The sequence below is a fragment of the Triticum aestivum genome, chromosome 5D (assembly GCF_018294505.1).
Source record: "Triticum aestivum cultivar Chinese Spring chromosome 5D, IWGSC CS RefSeq v2.1, whole genome shotgun sequence".
NCBI classification, from domain to species: domain Eukaryota; kingdom Viridiplantae; phylum Streptophyta; class Magnoliopsida; order Poales; family Poaceae; genus Triticum; species Triticum aestivum.
The window spans coordinates 116,054,158-116,074,058 of NC_057808.1; positions in this window are offsets into that span (position 1 = coordinate 116,054,158).

Consider the following 19,901-nt stretch of genomic DNA (forward strand, 5'->3'; position numbering starts at 1 on the left):
TGAACAGGACCCCGTGGTGTGGAGGGCTGGATGAACAGTAGACGGTGGAGGGGTGCCCGTGGAGGGGTGGTTGAACAGGACCCCATGGTGTGGAGGGCTGGATGAACAGTAGACGGTGGAGGGGTGCCCGTGGAGGGGTGGTTGAACAGTAGCCGGTGGAGTAGCGCGCGGTGGAGGCTGGATGAACAGGAGCCCGTGAAGGCTGGAGGAGGTCGACGGTGGAGATGAACAGTATCCCGTGGAGTCCCGTTTTGCGGTACGCCACACCTCTCCCGATGAACAGGACCCCCATTTCGACCGTAGGAGGTCCGTTTCGTCCGTTTTGCGGTACGCCACACCCCTCCCGATCAACAGGACCCCCGTTTCGACCGTAGGAGGTCCGTTTCATCCGTTTTGCAGTACGCCAAACCCCTCCCGATCAACAGGACCCCCGTTTCGACCGTAGGAGGTCCATTTCGTCCGTTTTCCGGTACGCCAGACCCCTCCCGATGAACAGGATCCCGTTTCGAACGTGGCCGGTCGAACACAAGGCCGTTTCCTCCGTTTTGCGGTATGCCAGGCCTCGTTTCCATCGCCTGTTCCGTCCAAGCCCTCCTGATGAACACGACCACGCATTCCGTTCCGACCCAGCCGGTTGGCTCCCACGCGTTCCGTTGCCTCCCGATGAACACGACGCATTCCGTTGCCTCCCCATGAACACGACGCATTCCGTTGCCTCCCCATGAACACGACGCATTCCGTTGCCTCCCCATGAACACGACGACGACGCTGTTTCTCCGTTCCGACCCAGCCATGTCAACGAGCCCTCGCCGTACGTATGCGTGAGTAGGCGTTCGAGACCCCGCCCATATGTACACATGTCTGGCCGTATTTTCTTTCTTGCACCCTGGCCACTGTACGTACGTGTACATGCTACGTGCGTGCCTCTACTACGACACGTACGCGCCTCTACTACGACACGTGCGCGCCTCTACATCGACCAGTATATATGTACGTACATGTTCGCGACCAGAATGACAACGCTACGTACGCTTCGACCAGGTGGGTCCCGACTGTCAGGCACTTCCTTGCCTGCAAGATGTAGCTGGTGGGTCCTAGCAGTCAGGGGGGCGAATCGTTTTGGTTTTTCTTTGCCCGGACGCACTTCCTTGTGTGCGAAGATGTAGCTGGTGGGTCCCAGCAGTCAGGGTGGCGAATCGTTTTTTTTTGCCCGGACGCACTTCCTTGCGTGCGAAGGTGTAGCTGGTGGGTCCCAGCAGTCAGGGGGAATATTTTTTTCACGAAATACGATGGCCTGTCTGGTGGGTCCCTGCTACCAAGTGGAGGAATCATTATTTTCCGTGTAATAAGGAGGCACTTCCTTGCTGCCGCCGTGGACCCAGCTGTCAGCCTCTCTACGTACAGTCCACGTCCAATGGAAGTCGTTCCTTGACCACGTTGACCACGCCGCGCCGAGAGCACCAGGGCGGTGGACGACGGCGAGGCCTAGGAAGGGGACGACGCGGAGCCGGTGAAGACGCGGCAGTGGATGCCCACGCGGAGAGGAGTATGAGGGTTCACTCGTTCGGCTGCGGTGTGATGCTGCCGTCGCCGCAGGGCCTGGCCAGCGGTGGGAATAGTAGGGGCGGTGAGGCCTCCGCGGCAGCACAGCCGGCCACGGGAGGCAGGAGCAGGCGGCACGACCGGCGCTGCTTTGGGCAGCTGGAGCAAGAAGACCAGAGGTTGAAGAAGCACTACGGCCGTTGGATGGACATCGTACGGTCACTAGAGCTAGAATCGTTCATATTGACTAAGTTGACAAAGCCCTCCATCCCCGTCAACTTAGTAGGACCACAAGTCAGCCTCCCACCAAGGTGTCCCAACTAGCAGGGGGAGTATTCATTTTTTTGTGCGTAATAAGGAGGCACTTCCGGTGGGTTCGAGCTGACAGCGGGGGGAACGTTTTTTTCACGAAATACGGTGGCCCGTCCGATGGGTCCCAGCAGTCAGGGGGGAAACGTTTTTTTTCGCGAAATAAGGTGGCCCGTCCGGTGGGTCCCCGCTGTCAGGTGGAGGAATAATTATTTTGCGCGTAATAAGGAGGCACGTCCTTGCGGCCGCCGTGGACCCAGCTGTCAACCTCTCCACGTACAGTACTCTTCCGATGGAAGTCGGTCGTTGACCACGTTGACCACGCCGCGCCGAGAGCACCAGGGCGGTGGACGACGGCGAGGCCTAGGAAGGGGACGACGCGGAGCCGGGGAAGACGCAGCAGTGGAAGCCCGTGCGGAGAGGAGTACGAGGGTTCACTGGTTCGGCTGCGGTGTGAGGCTGCCGTCGCCGCAGAATAACAGGGGGTGTGGGTGAGTGGAGGGATGGCCTGGCCAGCGGTGGGAGTAGTATGGGGGCGGTGAGGCCTCCGCGGCAGCACAGCCGGCCACGAGAGGCAGGAGCAGGCAGCACGACCGGCACTGCTTTGGGCGGCTGGACCAAGAAGACAGAGGTTGAAGAAGCACTACGGCCGTTGGATGGACATCATACGGTCACTGAAGCTAGAATCGTTTATATTGACTAAGTTGGCAAAGCCCTTGGTACGCTCCAACTTAGTAGGCCCACAGGTCAGCCTCCGAAACGGTGTGCCCCAGATGTCAGGGGGAGGAATCATTTTTTGGGCGGCCGAAGCTAAGAATATCCGAGATTGAAGAAGAAGCACGACATCCGTTGGATAGACATCCAACGGCCACTGCTGCTAGAACCGTGTGTTGACTATAATAAGTTGACAAAGCCTTGCATACGCGTCAACTTATTTTTTTAGGGGACGCGTCACTTAGTAGGCCCACAAGTGTGTGGCAGAGAACTTATAGCCCATTTGCGTTTTGTAAGAATGTACAGCCCATTTTTGAATTCTAATGGAATTTACAACAGCCCATTTACAGTTTGTTAAAAGTACAGCCCATTTTCTAGCTAGGACAACGATTAATAATTTCAACCAACCATTGAAGATAGAATTCAATAAAATTTCCCACATTTTGATGGGATCCGAAATATTTTTATCCCGAAATTTCTAGTCAGATTAATTATAAATTTGTATTACGTAAAAATCCAACGAAACATTGCGCGCGCAACAATGAAAATTTAAGATTTTCAAAATCCATAAATAATATTTTATAAACTAATTTCGTGTTTGGTGCATTTTTTTATAGTTACTGCCTAGTTTTTATAATTACATCCCATTTATTATTTTTTAAAGCCCATTTTCCTGTTAAGCCTAATGCATCCCTCCTAGGAAAGATTTGCAGCCCAGCAGGGCGGAGAATAACAAGTTGACCTTGCCTGGGTATTCCTCAAAAAGATGTATAGCTGGGCTAGCCATTTTCATCTTGAAAAAATTGGTATCTGGGCTGGATATCTGGCCTGGGTTAGACGGGCCACAGCCCGCCCAGTTAATACCCTGCTCTCCTCTGAACAACAATGAAATCATCGCCAAGAAAAACCCTGCAGCTGCTTGGTCCCAGCTGTCGGCCGCACCTTGTGCAATTATCTCATTTATATTGACTACATAGGTTGACAATGGTGTGGGACCGTGATGTCAGGAAACCAGGAGAAAGCAAAAAAAAATATAGTTGTACATAATAAGGAGGCACTTGCGTACGTACGGCTATGGCCCTAGTGGGTCCCTAGTGTCATCCAGTCAAAATAAAGTCATCTCCTGAATCCTCATGTTCGTTGACGATGTTAACAATGCTCGGCGCCACGGCGAGCGCAACAACTTGAAGGACAACGGAGACGGCCTCGCGGGCCCTACGGATGGTCTGATACAGCGCCCGCTGCTCATTCAAGAAGCCAGGATCATCGGACACCTATGAGCACCTTCGAGAAACTGAGACGGCATGAAACGGTAAGGCCGCGCTTGGGAGCTCTGGTTTATTTCAAACCTGTATTAACATACAAGTGTAATTTACTCGTTATCGGAAACAACGCGTAAAATACAGGCGTAATGAAACCGAGGGCCCAAGGTCTGTAAGTAAAACCGGGGGGTTACGCGTGTAATTTGAGAGACCAGTGTATATTTTACGAGCACTGCTATATGGACGACATTACCAGACGATACATGCACGACGTGCGTATCATGCCATCCATGGGCAAGGCTGAAACAGCAGCTAACGACTGGATTAGCAATCGTCCGAGTGTCGTTCGGCGTTTTTATCGTGTGTGAAGTACTTCCGATATTTTACTAGTCGAAATAGACCAACCAAGCGCCTTCGCCCGAGACCATCTACTTTAATTTACAAGCGTCAGTTTGACAAGCGGTTTTGGTTGGAAAACGATGATCCAATCACGGCCTAATATCATGAGTTGGTCGGAAGATCATATGGTTTCACGTCTAACCTACCCGACTTGTCGTATAGGCTATGAATGAAACATCAGACGATGAACTTCTTAAGCACGGAAACAACAGAAGAGGATGATCTTCTTAACAACCAAATCACTGGCATTAGATCGACATGCAAAACAATACGAAGCATTATTCTCAGGAGGCACGGTGAACAGCTCGTGATGCCGCATGCCACAACATTCCAATCTCAACTTTGCAATCAAACACAAGGCCTGGCATTACATAGACAATATTCAGAACAAACTCTTAACACAGGAATATCTCAGCAGAGTAAGTATTTACTTCTAAACTGAACACAGGAATAGGAAAAAACACTCGACGCTGCTCACAGCAAGGGCGTCCCACTCAAAAATATCAAATGCATGTCTTCTGGCTAACATCAATGAGCAAATTTTGACAAGGTTTTCCAATTCCAATATATTAAACTAACGTCTTCTTGCTAACATCAATGATTAAACTTTGACAAGCTTTTCCCATTCAAAATATGTAATGCCTATGATCGTGGAGTCCTGTTGTAGCTTCTTGTACTTGTTTGGGCACTTTTTGCCCAGGGCACTCCACGTGTTGTTAAATTGCCAATGGTCTCTGCAGACTAGTCATGTCACCGGTGTCTAATAATACTCTGTAAAGCTTCTCGGTCATTCCTTCTGTAATGTAGCGCAAACAGTGACTGCTTCTTTCTCCAAAGTGGAACGACCAACTGGACCCAGTAATGCAGCAGTTTGCCTTGGACACATTGGCTCCTTTTGTGCAGTTCAACTAAAATCGAAGTCGGATTAAAACCGAGCTTTAATTTTGATATCCCTGTAAGCAACAATAGGTATAAGGGAAACAATTACTGAGAAATAACGGTTGATGACTTGTACTCCCAGAAGAAAAGCATCTACTGATCTACTTTATCTTAATGGGAACAAAGCAGGAGAGTAGCAATTCTCCATCAGTGTGATTCATTCATATTGACTGAGACATTATCTTAACAATGCCTTGTTTCAACATGTATAAAGAACGACAAAGCAGAAAAGTACCATTCCTAAAACAATGCAACTGATTCATTTTAACAGAGACATTATCTTAACAATACCTTGGTTAAACATGTAGAAAGAACTACAAAGCAGGATAGTACCATTCCTAACAAGTGTTGCAGTTTTGAACTAAGATTCAGTAGTTAATTAATTCTGAGAGTGGCATTGCTTAATTTTACCAGCGGCATTAGATTGACGAAAAGCATAAACAGTTCCAGGGGAGAGTGGGCGCAACAACAATATGTGCTTCCATCTACTTATAAAGGGGGTGATGCAGAGTTTATTGTAACAAAGCAACAAGCATCATGTCTGGGTTGGTCCCATTTTTGTTCACTACTTAATGGGAAAAGACAGCAATACAATAGCTTCATTTCAACATTTATTTAAAACAGTACCAATACAAGTAGCACAACATCTCAAAGCACACTACACAATCATGTGGATGAAGGCCTGTACTGACCTTTCATGAGACGGACAAGATAAAATATGAATCTGCCAACACGAATAGGAAATCCAATCTCGTTTTGTGCAGTTGCACTGAGATCAAGCAAAGCGTTTCGCGCAGCGAAGCAAAATGTCGCAATAGCAACAAGTTGAATAGATATCTCTGTTTAAACAGAGGCAAAAAAGGAATCAATTACTGGCTAATAAAGGAGGATGAAACATGCGGCCACAAAAATGGTAATCCCGCCAATCCCTAACAAGTGTTGCAGTTTTGAAATAAGATTCAGTAGTTAATTCTAAGAGTGGCATCAATTACTGGCTTATAAAGGGGGTGATGCTGAATTTGTTGTAACAAAGCAACAAGCATCATGTCTAGGTTGGTCCCATTTTTGTTCACTACTTAATGGGAAAAGACAGCAATACAATAGCTTCAATTCAACATTTATTTAAAACAGTACCAATACAAGTAGCACAACATCTCAAAGCACACTGCACATCATGTGGTTGAGACCAAGATTTGAAACAACTCGCCACGAAGACTGGAAACAAATCTCGATCTCCTTCTGTGCAGTTCCACCAAAATTAAGCAAAGTCACCGGTGTGACATTCAAGTTGAACTGCACAAAACACTCTTAAAACATAAGTGTTTCGAGTAGCGAAGCAAAATGTCGCAATAGCAACAAGTTGAATCGATAGCCCTATTTTAACAGAGGCAAAAAAGGAAACAATTACTTGCCGATAAAGGAGGATGGAACAAACGGTGACAGAAAGAAGCATCTAACTTATCTTGGATGGAAAACAAAGTAGGACAGTAGTATTTCTAAAACGGTTGCATTGATTCATATTAACAGAGACATTCTCTTGAAACAACATTCGTTAAAAAATGTAATTTACTTTTAACAGTGGCATTGCTTCAATTTTCCGGCGGCATTCTTAGATTAACAACAACAAAATAGCTGTATGGGACATGCCAGCACCATGTGCGTCCACACGTATAAATGGGTGATGCAGAGTATGTAGCCAAGCAGCATATATGCGCTGGTCCCATATTTGTTCTCTTTGAACCTTCTTCCTATGTGAGGGCAGCAAATCTAGTCCTGCACAAACTACCCGACCCCCCAGTTTCTTTCCCTTTTCAACAAAGAGATCGGTTCCTTACAGATGTGTGTACTGGGTTACCCCCTTTTTCCCTTTTCGACCTACAAAGCGGATGGATAGCCAGTCTATACTACTTTCCGCCCCTCCTTTCCTCATTGAACCACGTCCTAGATTCTTGCTCCAGCCCACCGCACCCTTCTTTCCTCTTTGAACCAAGACCTAGATTCGACTACAGATCGAAAAAGATCCACATGCAGCTAGAGCAACGACGGTTTCAAAGAAACTTATACCTTAGGGTCGTCGGGATGTGGCAAGGCATGCGGCGGGAGGCCGGATCTGCCCACACTACGTACGGCAGCGAGGAAGAAGGGGTCGGTGGCCCTCCCGCACAGGCGCTAGGTGAAAGAGAATAGCGCAGCCGGCAGTGGATTGCCTCCCTCACCGAAGGCGATAGAGTGAACGCTGCACCTCATCCCCTTCCCGGTGCGACGGGATACGGACGCCTCCTTCACTAGCTGTGAGGGGGGAGAGAGAGACAAGAGGCCAACGCAGTCTTGTTTAGATCTGGTGAAGAGAGGGTGAGAGACTGTGAATATAGCAAACCCTAGCAAATGAACACTGAGCCTCCAGCGTGTAACATATATGGAGAGGGCGAGAGAGCGAGACGCGAGAAACTCTATCAAACAAGAGGCTATAATGGAGTAAAAAATCTCTCCATAGCAGTGGTTTTAAATAGAATACGCGCGTTCCCGGAAAAAAGAAACGAAAACTGGCGGACAACTTTTTAGGGGTCTGTCTAGGACACATCTAGATGTGACATAGTTATGTCACATCTAAGTTGATGTCCACTCTGTTTGTGGTCTATTTTTTTCCTAGTTTTTTTTGTTTCTTGTTGCTACATTATATACTTGTGGGAGCTTAGATGTGATATCCTTAAATAACATCTAGATGTGAATTAGACAAACTAATTTTCTAACGTACCAAGAAAGAAAACTCGATCAAAAACACGCCCCCGCTTCCAGGTCGCGAGAGTCATTGCGCACACACACATAGACATAGACATGCATATCCGTGTTTACGTAAAATTCCATTTCCATCTCCATCTCCAATCATATTTGTCCAACTGGCACATTATTTACGTTGTTAAATATATACGCAGCAATATTAACGTACATCTCTTGTTTGCGCACGTCCGGACCGCTGCCACGGCCGGTCCTGACCAACCCGAACCCTCTGCATCACCCGCGCGTGCTTCCCGCCCGAAACGGTCAGTGCCGCATTCATGCCCGGCCAGAGCGGACGCGACCTCTCAATGGCGCCGGCATTGAAGCGGGCGCCGACCGAGAGAGCGTCGCCCGCGTCGCTTCCGGGTGCACGCGGTTGCTCCGCGTTCAAAGGTCGCAATAGCCGGCTACAACATGCATGTAAGAAGTTCTTGGGAGTCCGTGCTACAGCTAGCTGTGCTCCCCCAACTCGTCAATCTCTTCCAGTAGTGCTAGTACTCCATGGTGCGATCCATCGACAAGCAGGCGGGAAACTTATCGTATACTCGGTTTGCGGTGAGTGGCATGCCGAGCGACCGTGTGGGGTCGAGCCATGGAGGAGGGTGAGACACAAACACGACAGACGTGATTTAAACGTTGGTTTTGCTCGATGGCGCGATCCAACGAAACGAAACGTTGGTTTCTCCGTTTCCATTTTTTCTCCGGAAAAACGGAAACTTTCCACTCCATTTTCATTCCTATTCCAAGGTTGCCCCGTTACAACATTCCATCAAATACAAAGGAAAACTAACACGCATGCTGATGCATCTCAATGACTCACAGATCATAGCCAATATTTACTTCACAACTAAAGAAAAAAGTTGTGAGAGCGTGTACGAAAGAAAAACTACTGATGGGGTCACTACGACTTAAACCCTAAACCCTAAACATGATTTAATTTCCTGGCCAGGTAGAACCTGTCGAAGGAAAGACGGCTGGCACCCTCGGATCATACGATGCTTTTGTGCAGTTCCACTAAAATCGACCTGAGCATCCCTATTGGCAAAGATATTGAAGAAGTGTTATTAGAATAATAGTACTGGCACTAGTTCATGAGACATAAACTCATCACAAGTAGAAGCCGGTAGAAGTAGAGAAAGATCGACATGGAGATGGAGCTATGGCAGTGGAGCAAGCCGGCTCCAAAAGGAAGATGGACTACCTGGGACGTCGGGCTATAGCTAGAAGGGCGGTTGGGACGTGGCATCGGCCCATACCGCGGTGACCCCCGATTGGGACGCACCGACTGTGGGTTTTCTCCCTCGCCGATGTCGACCGCGTCTACGCAGAACATTGTTCCCTTCCCCCAGCCGCGGGATCAGGCCCGTCGTTCTATGCTTGTGAAGAGAGCAACCTAAGCAAGCAGGCTTGTAGCTTAGGCTCCTGCTAGTGTATATATAGTGGTTTTCTTTTTCTCTCCATATCAACCATTTTATATTGCGTACGTGTCATTCAAGAGTGAAATGATGGTTGCTTCTTTCGACTAACTTACTGTGTGATTTGACTGCTCCTTAGTGGCCCCTACACGTACTCCCCCTACGTGTATGCAACAGTCACACATACACATGGACGCAAAAACGCACACGACGCCCTAATGCATGCATGTCCGAGCACACGACGGAACACACACGGTCACGCTCAAGTGCTCAACCTACACGTGCATGCACACACATACTCAGTCAGGGTGAGCTAGTGACTGTATAAACACCGGAAAATATATATATTGAGCGCAATGAGCGTATTATGAAGTCCACTGACCGTATTTTTACAAATATACAGTGACAGACAGTGTATTTCTCTCGTTTGAAATTAAGCCATATTAACCGGAGAGGAGGCGGTATGGACTAGCATTACTTTGTTGTGTCCCGTCAACTTGCCGAACGAGGAGAAGGTTGCAGGACGGGAGAAGCTTGCGCACGGTGGCTCACAGGACAAGGAGAAACTTTTGACTAATGCAAGCTCTCCCTCGCTCAGGCAGTGGACGTGCAACAGTTAATTCGGTGTCAGATTGCCAGAAGCATACACTATACTACTAGTGCTATTATTGTTTGACTTATCGAATAGGCGAACAGCCAAGCGCAAAGTTTACTAGTACTACTACTATAGTCTATAAAGGTACGTACTATACTAGTACTAGGTACCGGATGGAGGAGCGTCTGCACTCTTATTATAATTTTAAAATGTGATAAAGCAATCTTCAACACATTTGGTTCTCCTCGAGGGTTCTCGCATGTGATAATGGAAGTTGATTGCATGGAACACTCGCCACAATTCTCGCTTAATTCTGGCTCATATCCTGTTACAAATAGTAGCGCTCGGTAATATTTCCTCTTTTTCTGTTATTCAGCATGTAAACAAGTCAGCAAACCTTGCGGCGCATCTTCGTGCGAACCGTGCTTGCTGCACTTTGAATGTGGCCGAGAGTTGGCTTGATGAAACACCTTGCTTCCTACTTCTTTTTAAGCGGGGTACCTCGCTTCCTAGTGACCAGTGTCTTGGCTGATCGTCCTAAGAATGCTTATATATGAATAAAGCTCTCTCATTTACCCGCAAAAAAGATTAAGCCATATTAACCGGAAAGGAGGGAGTATGGACTAGCACTACTTTTTGGTGTGTCCCGTCAACTCGCAGAACGAGGAGAAGCTTGCAGGACAAGGTGAAGCTCGCTTAGGCCTTTTGACTAATGCAACCTACCCTCGGTGGACATGCATCAGTCCATTCGGTGTCAGATTGTCAGAGGCATCCACTGTAGTACCCAACATGCGGAGTACCATCATTGTTCGACTTCACGAAGAGGCGAAGTGCCAAGCGCAGTAGTACGAGTAGTACTACTACTAGAACCGCATGGTGGAGCGTCTGTACTCTTTTTTTTATCTATGATAAAGTACACGTTTATTCCGGAGAAGGGCGGAAAACGGCATCCCAACATGTAATGAATGATATCGATCAACCAACCATGCTCAAATATATCTTGCCTCCGTGCGAGCCTGTCTGTGTGTTCTCGCTCCTCGTCTCTCTCAAGGAACGGCGGGTTGGCTCTTTGCCGTCAATTGAGATCGGTTTGCTCACACTCCTGTCCCACATGTCAGTGGTATGCCAAGAGGAGGTGCGTTGACCGACTGGCCATACGCGTACTTGGTTTTGCACCTTCATACTACTACTCCCTCCGTCACAGTTTACAGGGCGCGCTTTATTATGATGCATTTCTCTCAATGAATTTCCACCACGAGAGAGACTTAGACGCGTTTGGTTTAATGCTCAATTAATTAGGGCGTGGTAACCGCAATCAAGTCCACAATTTTCTCTCCATGTACTGTACTACTACGGAGTGGAGTAAGTGCATGCATGTGTGTACGCATTATTCCCTCTAGTAATAGACGCCGTGCTATAACTACCAATGCTATTTTTCAGGCCGATCGCTAGTCGCCTTGGTCCCACAGATTTTTTTTTGAAGGGTGCTGTATAAACAGTGACGGATGGAGTAGTATGAGCGGATTCAAAGAAGAGCGTATTGATGGTTGCTTCTTCAGAGCAACTTACAGTGGGAAAGGTGGGGCTTATGATTTGACTGCTCATTACTCACTATTAATGTGGCGCAACGACCGGGCTGAGTCTCCCATGTGGTTGTGCACTACCCCCTCGGTTCTTAAATATACTCTGGAGTATTTGTCTTTCTAGAGATTTCAACGAGTGACTACTCAAATATTTGTCTTTTTAGAGATTTCAAATGGACTGGCACATACGGATGTATATAGACATATTTTAGAGTGTAGATTCACTCATTTTGCTCCGTATGTAGTCACTTGTTGAAATCTCTAGAAAGACGAATAGAATATTTAGGAACGGAGGGAGTACACATACGAAGCAAAATGAGTGAATCTACACTCTAAAATATGCCCGTTTGAAATTTGTAAAAAGACAAATATTTAGGAACGAAGGAGTATAATTTTGTGCGTGGCACATGGACCCAGATGATGAAGATGCTTCTGGCAATGCTATCAAGCTTCCATCATTTGTTTACATAATTGATGTACTATACAAATAATTTTCCAGCGACATGAAATTGTACAATGGTGTGAGCTTTCAGCTTTTGTTTCGCGTGTCTTGCCATCGTTGCTCTTTCGGAAACAATAAAAAACTAACTTCCTTGCTAATGCATGTCAACTATTAGCAGATCAGAGCTAATAATTACATTGCAACTGAAGACAGAGTTGTGAGAAGGTGTTAAATTAAAATTGATCCATGCTTTCATTGGCAGCAACGTCCCCCCAGCTCTGTCTAAATCAACAAGGCATGTTGGGAAAAAAAGTAGTTGTCTGGAGCACGCAACATTCCGATCATTTTGTGCAATTCCACTAAAATAGAGCTGAGTGACCCTGTTCCAAAGATATTAAGTGTGATTATGATAATAGAGGACCGCTGATGAAACAATAAACACACAAATAGAAGCCGGTCACCTTTGCAGTCTCTCTTAAGACTAACTAGTTGGAGAAGATTAGGCACGGAGTTGGATGAGGAGGATAGAGCAAAACCAATCTCCCTTTGTGCAGTCGCACTGAAATGTAGAGACGTTGCCCGTGTGACATTTTAGTACAACTGCACAAAACACTCTTAAGAAAAAAGTGTTTTGTGTAGTTCACCAAAAGGTCGCAATAGCAACGAGTAGAAAGGAAACAATTACTGGCCAAGATGACACATGTGACGACAAAAAAGAAGCATATTCCTTGTCCTAAGGGAAGATAACAACATGTTGTGTTTGTCTAAAACGGTGTGAGGACGAGAATGCAATATGGAAAGTACGCCGGATGAGCTACGTTTTGGGCAAAGAACTATGGAAGATCCACATGCAGCGACGTGGGAAGACGGGCAGTGGAGCAAGGCCGGAGGGGATACCTGGAGGTCGTCGGGATGTAACTAGGTGAGCGGCGGCAGGCGGAATCTGCGAGCAGGTGGCGTAGGCCCTGCCGCGCCGGAGCTTGGTCAGAGGGAACGGCGTGTACCGCAGATCGGGACGTGCTGCCTCGGCGCCGTCGAACAGAGAAACGATGCACTTCCTCCCTTTCCCCCGGCGGACGGGATGTGGCCGGATCAGTGACCAACGGTGAGAGAGAGAGAGAGGCCACCACACTCCCTTTCCCCCGGCGGACGGGATGCGGCCGGATCAGTGACCAACGGTGAGAGAGAGAGAGAGGCCACCGCAGCCTTGTGTGAGATACTCTGAAGAGCGACAAACCAGGCAGGCAGGCTCCATTGTATATAGTGAGCGGACTACCTTTTTCTCCATAAAAATCGTTTTATATTCTGTGTACGTGCCATTGAGCGCTATAACTTTATTTAAAAATAACGCGGCACCGCGCCAAGTCGAACTTTGTTTCGTGCACGCGTGGTACACGACCTCCCTAGGTAAACAACCGCTACAGGCGTTCAAATTAGCACGTGGGCTGCCATTTCGTAAAGAAATGAGCTCCACCGTGTACCCGCGCGGGTGTGGCTGGGCACGAAGCGTGAGTACGTGCACGGTGCACCTATTCTCTTCTTGTATACGTACACCACCTACGTGGGGTTGTGTGAGAGAGATACAAACCTAGAGAGATATAGTGTGTGGGTTCTTGAGAGTTTTTTGGGGGGGGTCAATCAAAAAATGTAACATATGCAATGTGTGTGAAATAGAGTCCTGGATATAACATATATATAGAGGGGGCGATCCACGAGAAGAGAGTGGAGGTATCATCGGCTTGAGGTGTCCATAGAATCGAAGAGAGGGATGATGTGTGTGTGTGTGCGCGCGCGCGATCGATAAAGAGTGCCATCGAATTTGTGTGTGCCCACGTCAAAGATATAGAGTGGCTGGCCTACTGGAACGTGAGATGGGACATGTGCAGTTTGTCTCTGTGGCATGGATACCTACCTGCAGCGCTCGACTATCGGTGTGTGGTGGGGGAAGAGGGAGGCCCAATTAACTATAGAGGTACAATGGCTGGTATATGTGTGGAGGAGGAGAGAGGCCTACCTCATGTATTAAGGAGATCGATCTGCCTCATGTATTAAGGGAGATCGATCGGCATCCATGCATATGTGCAGGAGAGGAATAAGGTTGGGAGAGAGACAGAGCTAGAGTGTTGGAGGGGGTGGTAGTGGAGTTGCTTCTAACAAATGGTGGGATAGGCTTGCTAGACAAACGGAGGGCACGCCCGCAATATCAATAAGAGAGGAGATGGCTGCTTGTTGTCTGTGCACGTGCGTGTGAGAGACGGGTCAGGAGGCATGCACGAATGATGAGGGGGGACGATGTGGCTGTGGTAAGCAGACGTAACTACATAGGAAGATCAATCGCCCTTTGTTAGAGAAAGGAGAGACATAACTTGTGAGGTACGTCGATCGATGGGGGGTAGTTAAAGTCGATCTAGGTATATGTTGGGAGATCGATCGGTATACATGCATGTGTGTGTTAGAAGCAAATGAGGCACGAGGAGAAGGATAGAGAGAGAGGGATGCATGTAGGAGGTGGTACGAGAGGCATACTATATCGAGGGGGAGGAGTGTGCGAGTACGAGAACGATGAAAAGAGTGGTGGGAGTGAGGCATGGACGGTGACAAGAGAAGAGGGGAAGCTTGTGTTTGTGCTAGGCACACCTGGCTAGAGAGGCATATCGATCGATGTGTGCCGTAAAGAAGGAGCTGGGGGGCCTACACACACCGTGGGTGAACGACCTAAAGTGAAAAGACGAATTTGCGCGATGGAGCTAGAGAATGCTGAGGGAGGGTGAGAGGGATGCGGGCGTGTGCATGCACAAGAGAAAGTTAGCGCTAGCTACAAAGATAAGAGGGTTGTGTGGGTGTAAAAGACGAATAGAGATCATATATACTTCATTATAAAAAGCGAATTCGGATATTTGAAGAATTTATCATAGTGTTTCAAACCGACGCATGTGTGAATATATATAACGGTGATACACATGGTGTGGTTATGAACATGTTATACTACATTTAATATATTTTATCTCTACTCTTATAAAAAACGGAGTTGTTGATGATGGTGTGCCTGCCATCCTGCATTATAGGCCGTCCGATTTATATCTGGCGGATAGCAAGGAAACTATGATGGTTGAAGTTGGCAACAATCATGATTGTAGATTCTTATTGAAATAGAGAAACGAATTCAAATTTAGTTCGAATTGCAGCGGTAGTATAGACATTTGGAATGCACTAAAATGTTGGTATGAGTAGGTTACATGCATTATACAGCAAGCGAAAAAATTTAATCGGACATAACATGGATTCATACTCCCTCCTTCCATCTATATAGGGCGTAATGAGATTTTTAAGACCGCCTTTGACTATTGACAAGATTAATAGTACATGACATGCACAATGTGAAAATTATATCATTGAAAGAACCTTTCACAGACGAATTTAACGGTGTGCTTTGTGTAAGTTGCATGTCATATATCATTGCTCTAATATTTGGTCAAAGTTAGCATCAAAAAACGCATTAGGCCCTATATAGATGGAAGGAGGGAGTAGCTTTGAATAGCATTTGTATAGTAAAACGGGGCAAGACTCTCTCTTTGTGTGGTGTGAATAGTTTTATTTTTTTCGTTTTCTTTTTGGTTGAGGGAAGTGCGAATTGATTTGGTACGTACAAGTACAATATTACTACACGTTAGGCTTGTCCCTAAAATTCAACCCGCGTCTTGTTATATCCCGAAAATTCAGATATCGTGCTCCCAAAACTGGCGCCTTCACAACCCGCGCCTTGCTATCCCGAAATTACAACGCGCGCGAAAACTCCCTCCAGCTGCCAAATCCCGACACGCGAAATCCCCCTTCTAACCCTGAGCCAAAAGGGCCGCTAGTTCAAATCGGTGGGGGGTACTTTTGTAACACACCCTACATTTTGGACAAGCGCGTCCCTAAGTCATGCTTCACCCCCTCCCATCGCCCCCTTTTTGCCATTCGAAATCCCAGGCCGCCATAACCTCTCCGCTCCAGCCGCGAAACCCCACCCTCCTCCGTCCGCCACGTCACCGCTGCCCAGCCGGAGCCTCTTCCCCGACGACGTCGTCCACCGCAACAGCTCGACGTCCCTCGTCCACCTCCCCGGATGAGGATCCGTCGTCCATCTCGCCGTCCCGCCGGTTCAGCCGCCCCGTCCTCCACCTCCAAGGAGCTGCTCCGACGATCGCCTCGTCTATCGCGGCTGCTCGATCCCCACAGCGCCGCCTTAACCTGCTCCACTGGAACTGCAGCATCCTCACCGACTCCTCAGACGAAGCCGAGGCCTACTCGGCACCACCAAAGAGGTTGCACACTCATCGCATCGCACCTTCTCCTTAACTCGACCTCCCGGCGCCGACGGTGCTCCATCCCACACCCCCATGGAGCGGCTACCTTGAAGCCGGCGCCGCGGGCGACATCTCCACGGCGGCTCTCCCCCAGTGCGAGGCCCCTTCGGCGGCGGCGTCCATACCAGCCGGATCTGCTGCTGCTGCTTCGGCTCTCGCTCGATCGCTCGCTCGCCCAGCTGCTGCTGCTGCTCTCCCCCTCACTCGTGCTGCTGCTCTGCTCCGATTAAGCCACACTACAGTCGACTGAATCGACTTTTGGGTCAGTCGATTTTCAGGGGTTGGGGGGGGGCTCGCCGGAGTTAAGGAAGAACCACCCACAGCGGGGACAGGGGCTCGCGGTAGAGGTACCCCACTATCTATCTTAGGGTTCAGGGTGGGGGGTGGGGGGCCTAGAGGGCTGGCCGGGGCGGGGCGAGTTTGGGGGAGGTGGCGCTGGGGCCGGCGGTTCGGCCGGTGGTGGCTGGCGGCTCAGGGGGGTGCAGGTTGAAGATGAACTGCAGGCCCTCCCTAAACTACATGTCAAGTGCCTCTCTGCTACCATTGCGTTCAGTTTTGACAGTAGCATTCAGATTCCACAGTAAATTTCAGTTTCGACAGTTAAGTTCAGAGTCAACAGTTTTTACCTCATCTGTTGTAGTCAGGTGGTTTTTGATGATGTTAATTTTACATCCATTTTACATCATCTATTGGAGATGCTATTAGAATCCCACTTGAGATTGACGATGTCTGTCTTGTGCTGCTTCAGCCTTGACGTCTTACGGCTCACCGGAGCTGCTCCAACGACAGAACGATCCATCGCAACAGAGCAGTGCCCTGGACGCCGTCTACAGATTCCTCAGATCTTCCTCCACACCTCCGACAGCCACCTCTGCCTCAACTGCTTCAGCGACCAACCCAATGATGCTGAGGTCGACACGGCTACGGCAAAGAGATTGTACACTTGTTGCATCACTTATTACTATACATTCACGTCGATCCATTAGGGTTATTTTGGTTCAACGGAAAAACGTCGATCCACTGGTTGTTACCATCACTCTAAATTTCTGCATGCTCTCCTTACATAATCTCACCATATTTTTTTCGTATGCATGTCAGATATTGTACACAGTCATGTTGAACATGTAGAGAAAAGAGAAGAGTTTTGCGCGGCAATACAATGTCATGCAGACATCGCTCCATGGTGGGTTCAATGGCAAACCCTCCCCACCCCTCTCCAGATTGTAATCCAGAGGAAGATATCTGTTCTGAGGCGGATTCAGACGCCGCTGACCACTCCTATTTACCCCCCAAGGTGTTTGCTCTACCTTGGCATGATGATGTTAGTCATATCATGCATATGTTGCCTTGCAGTGCCTACTTTTGACATCATATATATCATCTGCTTAGTTTAGACATGTTCTCTAATGCCACCTGTTTAGTTTCTATATCATATATGGGAATTATGCAGTCTCATGTCTTTTAGCCAGCCATAATATATGTGAAATGTGCAATGTCATCCTGTTTAACCAGGCATCATATATTTGAATGATATCTTGCCCATCCTTTTCTTCATTACATTTCCATTTGTCGATAATGTTTGTACATTAAACTACTCTTCTTATGAATCAACCATTTGGGTGGGAGATGGAAAAATCTAGAGTGAAAACAAGGCCTTCAGAGCAGACAGTGCTACCTGTCGAAGCAGATCTCTTGTTGGGTCCCGATAGCTCCTCAGAGATGGATTCAGAGACAGATGACCAGTCCTATTCCCCCACTGAGGTGTATGCTCTAACTTGGCACGGTTATACTGCTCATATCATGCATACAGTGTCTTGCATTGCATAGTTTAGACATCATATACACAATATTCAACACCATGTTCTTAGTTCAGACATCATATCGAATGCCCTCTGTTTAGCATATAAATCACATATGTGAATTAAATGATGCGATCCTGATTACTTAGATAACATGTAGGTGAATTATGTCATGCGATCATGTTTAGTTATTCATCATATCTTTGAATTATGTTATGCTATGCTATCTATTTTAGATAGACATCATATATGTGAAATTATGTCATGCTATCCGTTTTAGTTAAACAATATACATGTCAACTATTTCATGCCCTCTTTTTTCCACACTATCTGTTGCATCTGTCTCTCATACAATGTCTGTACATTCAACTATGTTTCCTATTTATCAGCCATTTGAATTGGAGCGGGTGATGCCAGTATCTAGCGGACTAAAAACACGGTCTTCAAATAAAACAGTGCTACCTCTTGGTGGAGATAGCACCCCGGTTGTACATGCACAAGAGCCAGCCCTACCACACATAACCCAAACTCTTGCAGATTGTACCCCTACTGCGATGGACAGAGAACCAGCTTCACCCAATCTAACCCCAACCCCAGCCGATAGTAACCCAGTTCCTGTTGACACAACACCATCTCCACCACAGAGCTCCCAAACAAGAGCAGTTAGTAAGGCAGCTCCAGTGCCCAAAGGGCCAGTACTATCACGGCGAACCCCAACTCCACCAGTTAGTACGCCTATTCCTGTGGAGGAAGCACAACCAACTAGTCGTAGTTTAGCATCTATCGCATTTGATGTTGTTAAATCGTATGTGCGTATCTTCCCATCTTGGAAATATTATACTGAAGATGAAGAAAAATGCCAGTTGCAGGTGTTTGTCTAGGAGTTATGTGTAAGTAATGTTATTCATGGCAATTACTTTGCTTCGTCCCATACATCCTACCTCCATGATGGTTATAATACAGCAAATTTTCCCATTTTTCTCTATAGAGAAGGACCGATTTGGAAACTCAGGATGAGGTAACCTGTGCTAATACCTCTGCTATCTTCAAGAATTCTTGGTGGCAGTATCGGAATTACCTGAATAAAACGTACTTCACCGGCAAAGAAACTCATCAAATTCCCTTACGTTCTCCTGAGACACATTTACTGGACGATGACTGGGAACGCCTTGTTCTGTATGGTCCCGAACCAAGAATGTGGTAAGGTCTATGAGCTCATTTTTTATTTTGAAGTATTATATTCTTGTGTCTTACTGTACTCTGTTCATGTAGAACAAGTGCCTAAACCTGAAGAACAATTGTTCTAATTTAAGATTCCATTGCTATCATAGTTCAAAAAAGCGCTAGGCATTAATTGTGCGTTTTGCCACCGCCTTGCGCTTTACTGACAAAAGCGCATGCTTATGCGTAGTTATGCACAGATTATGCGTAGTTATGCGCAATGCGTTTTGCCAACGCCTAGAGCCTAGGCGCGCTTAAGCGCTCGCTTAGGCGCGCCTTTTTTAACTATGATTGCTTTGCTCTTGTATCACTGTATTTACTCACAAACTTATTTTTAAATTGAAGGATCCAATCGAAACTCCAATGGCACAGCAGGTATGTTCACGCATGTTTCTTTAACATGTTTGCTCTTATCAATAGCTCTGTTGATTTTAGTTTCAATTGTGTATACAGTTGACTTTCATATCATGCACATTACTAGCATCACAACAGAGCCAATAGTGTTGTTGTACATGTAGACCCGTGGTACCCATCTCAAATCTTGTTGTGCCGTG